Genomic DNA, 5183 nt, shown 5'->3' with positions numbered 1-5183 from the left:
GCGCTGGGCCCAGTTTCCTGCCGACAAGCCTGGACCCGCTCGGCCACACCACGGTTAGGAAAGGCCGTGCGGAGCGCAGAATCCACTTCTCCGGGTTTTGGAAGGAGGCCGCGGCGCGCCTTAGGGCGACGGAGAAGGCGGGGCTACCGCCGGAGGCGGAGCTTGGCTAGTAGCTGACGGGGGCGGGAGGAACGAGGGAGGGGCGGGGACTGGGAAGTTCCGCGCCTTTCCTTGCCCTTCCCGGTTCCCGGCTGCTGGTAAACTTCGGAGCGTGGCTGGAGCTGGCCAAGTTCTGCAGGGCGGGGCGGGTTTGGGGATCCTCTTGGAAGAATTTACGTAATCGAGTGGGCCAGGACTGGTGAAAAACAGTTAGACCGCCCGGAAAGACTGAAGCGGGTGGCGCGGGGGCCTGGTACACTTAGAAAGTGGGAAGTCTGAGTGTAAAAGGGAGGGGCAGAGGCCCCAGAGGCCTGAAAACCCGTTCTGCTTTTAGCTGGCAAAATAACTCTAAAACTAAATGCAGTAAGTTTAACACGATGTATTTGATACGCTGGATAATATTTCCATACTACCACACCCCACCCATCACCAAACAGAAAATAACACAAGTCACGGTTTTGGTCCCCATGGATTGCCATTTCTCTGCTTTGCTAGACTCTGGAGCCACATGCCCCCAGCAGCTAGTAGTTAGTTAAAAGATCGGGATGCGGAGAAAGCAGGGGGGAAGGAAGGAGGAAAGCCAAATTTGCCGACTTCAACATTTTTCTTACCGATTCAGAAATACTTTCAATCTAATGTTTGGTGCATACAAAATAGCATTTTGAGCAATTAACGTTAAGTTTTAAAGCGTGCTGATAATACGAAAGTCTGTGACTCCGCCACGTTATTAGTATAAACATATATCCCTTCATCTCAGATTGAACACCTTGCTGCTTCCCTCAGCGACCACTATGCTGGATTTCTTTTCTCTCTCCTTTCCGTTTTGGTAGTTTTATCAGAGTTGGATGCATTCCTAATTGATACATTGTTTCCTTTTCCTTCTTTTTGAGCTTTATAAAAACAATATATATCTAGCCATGTGGGATTCACTTTTTATCATTCAGCATTTGTTTCTTTGATTCCTCCAAGTTGTTAAGCGTAAGCAAGCAGTAAAGCATTCATTTTTACTGCTATAATATTTTGTATCTGTAAAGTTGTTTACGTGTATTTTCCTATGTACTTTTGAATTGTCTTCAGTATTTTGTATTTATTAGAGGCAAATTTACCGTGAAGCTAATGAAATTTGAGCTTCAGGGCCCCCACTCCCATGGGTCCCTTCCAAAGCCCTAAAAGAGGAGCCTTGTCCATGTGTTCACACAGTCATATGTTTTTGTAAAATCTTCTAAAGAAGTATTTAAACCAGGATGGATTAGGACCACTTTTTCTTTATACTCCGGCTTCCCCTCCGTCAACACTTCTCAAGTTGGGTGGTGATAGATAGCAGCAGGCATTTGGGGATCCAGCCAAGGTGGGTTGAGTTGCAGATACATTTACTTGAGTTCAGTGGAATGTATTTATGGGTTTGCAGTCTGTTAATGTTAGGCTTTTGCTTCCCATCCCAGAGTAGGAAGGGACAGGGACAAATGTCATATCAGGATATGAATGTGTCCTATGGCATCCAGCATCAGAAGTATATGCATGTTGAGGGAAAAATATATAGTTTGAAATGGAGGGAGCTAGAAGCTGGTCTGTAAAAATTTATTAGATCTGTAAAAATGTAAGCAGAGAATGGTGTTCTGACCAATGCTTAAGTCAAATGGAAATTCTCTCCCATCAGGAATGTATTCATGATTATATCATTATAAATGCACTTTACATTTTTCCTTTATTGATAGGAATCATTCAAAGTAAAATTTATCAGAATCCCTGAGTTTGTAGGTCACAGACAGTGATTCTGTCCAGACTTTTTTTTTTTACATCTTAAAGATTAATAATTTAAAAAAACTCAATTAACCATGGTAAAAGAAAGACTTAGTCTTTTTTATTCTCTCTACATAAACAACATTACAGAAATCATGGTCACGAAGACGGATCAAAGAGTATGCAGTTTAAAAAAAAAAAAGGAAAAGGAAAAGGTATACAGGTGTGTAAAACACTTAAAAAAAATAGTATGGTACTTTACCCAGTTTTGTCACATTTGTAGTTTGTTGTGTTTTTTCTGCAATTATGTAATCTCATGCCCTCACAAAACTCAAATCTTCCCCTCGTAATTACTAACAAGGCTGGTGGGAGCATTCTGTGCACATCTCCTGTGGATGTGCCTGAGTTTCATTTGAACCCAGGAGCACCACTTCTAGGTCAGAGGGTATGGGGTATTCAACTTTAAAAGGTAATGCTGAAATGTTTTCAAAGTGGTGGTACCAATCTATGCTGCCAGCAGCACTGATCGGCCCTTTCTTATTATTCCACATTCTCTCCAAACCTTATTATTATCAGACTTCTTAATTTTTGCTAGTCTATTGAGAATAAATCTGTACCATAATGTTGAGCATTTTTTCATATGTTGATTGTCCATTTCTATTTCTCTTCTTCTAAGAGTTTTTCCTTTCCTTTCCTTTCCTTTCCTTTCCTTTCCTTTCCTTTCCTTTCCTTTTCTTTTCGAGAAAGAGAGACAGATCACGAACAGGGGAGGGGCAGAGAGGGGGAGACACAGAATCCAATTTTAGTATATGTGCTGTCGAAGCAAGTCCGAGAGACACAGAATCCAAAGCAGGCTCCAGGGTCTGAGCTGCCAGCACAGAGCCCAACGTAGGGCTCAAACCCACGAACCATGAGATCATGACCTGACCAAAGTCAGATGCATAACCGACTGAGCCATCCAGGTGCCCTGAAGGGTTTTACTTTTTAAAAACTATATTCTTGAGGGGCACCTGGGTGGCTCAGTCAGTTGAGCGTCCAACTTTAGCTCAGTTCACGATCTCACGGTTTGTGAGTTCAAACCCTGTATTGGGCAGGCTCGCTGCTGTCAGCACAAAACCCACTTCCAGCTCCTCTGTCCCCCTCTCTCTCTGCTCCTCCACTGCTCACACTCTCAAAAATAAATAAAACATTTAAAAAATAATAAATAAAAATATATTCTTGATACCAATCTTTTTGTCAGTTGCATGTGTTGGAAATGTTTTCTCCCTGTTTATAGCATGGGTTTTCACACATTAAAAAACCTTTTTACTCGGGGCGCCTGGGTGGCTCAGTTGGTTAAGCATCCGACTTCGGCTCAGGTCATGATCTCACGGTCCGTGAGTTCGAGCCCCACATCGGGCTATGTGCTGACAGCTAGGAGCCTGGAGCCTGCTTCAGATTCTGTGTCTCCCTCTCTCTCTGACCCTCCCCCGTTCATGCTTTGTCTCTCTCTGTCTCAAAAATAAATAAACGGTAAAAAAAAAAAAAAACCTTTTTACTCTATTTTGGAAAAAATATCAAACTTACAGAAAAGCTTCATGACAAATACAGTGAACTCCTGTGTACATACCATTCACATCAATTCACAGTTTGCTATATTTGTGTATAAAATAGACAATATACACAGCACTTTTGCTCATCTATTTGGGACTAAGTTGTAGCATGTATCCTTGGAAACAAAAATATTCTTTTACGTACCCATTTCCAAATTTAGATAGTTAACATTGAACCGTTTTCAAATTCAGGTAGTTTAACACTGATAGAACACTAACATCCAATTCACAGTTTATATTGAAACTCAGCCCAGATGTTCCGATAATGTTCTTTAGAGCAATTTTCCCCCCAATCCAGCCTCCAGTCCAAGATTTTTTCACTTTCTTTATGGGATCTTTGGATGAGTAAAAGTTCTTAAGTTTAATGTAGCTGAAAGTGTCCATCTTTTCTTCTGTAGTTTGCAACTTGGGCATCTAAAAAGTCCTTGCCCTGCCCCGGGCTGGGGGATGGGAGGGATGAATACGTTTTTCTGACAGTGAAAGCACTATGTATGATACCATGATGGTGGATACTGTCGTTGTACATTTGTCCAAACCCATAGAATGTATAACACCAGGGGTGAACCCTAAGGTGATGGTGGACTTTAGATGAAAATGATAAATCAGCATAGATTCATCAATAGCAACCAACATACCACGAAACATGTTGGGACATGTTGATAAAGGGAGAGACTATGCATGAGTGGGCAGGTAGGTTTATGGAAAACCTTCAGAGGGACACATTGGGTGGCTCAGTTGGCGAAGCATCAGATTTTGGCTCAGGTCATGATCTCTGAGTTCATGAGTTCGAGCCCCACTTCAGGCTCTCAGCTGTCAGCACAGAGCCTGCTTGGATCCTCTGTCCCCTCCCTCTCTCTGCCCCTTCCCCACTCTCTCTCCCTCTCTCCAAAATAAAAATAAACATTAAAAAATTTTTTTTAAAGAAAGAAAAAGAAACAATTCTTGCCTACCCTAAAGTCAAGTAATTCCTAGAATTTGGGAGGAAACTTTAAAAGTTTTGCCTTTCATGTTCAAATCATTAGTCCACACAGAATCGGGTTTTGTTTGGTACAAAATAGGAATCCATTTCTTTGTTTTCCAAATGGCCAGCCAATGTTTCCAATACCGTTTATTGACTAGAATTTCTCCAGTGATCTACAATGACATCTCTGGTCATATAACAAGGTTTCATAATGTGCAAGTCTGTTTCCAGACTTATATTCTCTTCCAAGTTCTCTATCCCTGTGCTAATACCATTCTGTCTTAATTACTTTACCTTTGTAAGTTTTGCTATCCAGTTGAGCAAGTTTTTTTCAGGAGCGTGTTGGCCCTTTGTTATTACTATTCTTGGCCCTTTGTTATTACATACACATTTTAGAACCAACATATCAGTTTCCACGAAGTCCTGATGTGATTATGATTGGAAATACATTTTCTGTACATCAACTCATGAAGAAAATTGACATTTTTACAATATTACCTTCCTATATATCTCTAGTTTTTTAGGCTTTTCTTAATGATTTCCATAGAAATTTCTAATTTTCTCCAAAGATGCTTGTCTATCTTTCATCAGATTTATTCCTGGACTCATTATACTTTATATTATGATTGTCAATGGTCCCCTTTTAAAAACATGTTTTTCGGGGCGCCTGGGTGGCACAGTCGGTTAAGCGTCCGACTTCAGCCAGGTCACGATCTCGTGGTCCGGGAGTT

Source organism: Puma concolor, chromosome E4 (genome assembly GCF_028749965.1).
Source record: "Puma concolor isolate L17-30 chromosome E4, mPumCon1.1.hap2, whole genome shotgun sequence".
NCBI lineage: Eukaryota > Metazoa > Chordata > Mammalia > Carnivora > Felidae > Puma > Puma concolor.
The sequence above is the reverse complement of the archived record's forward strand: the minus strand, read 5'-3'. Positions refer to the sequence as shown.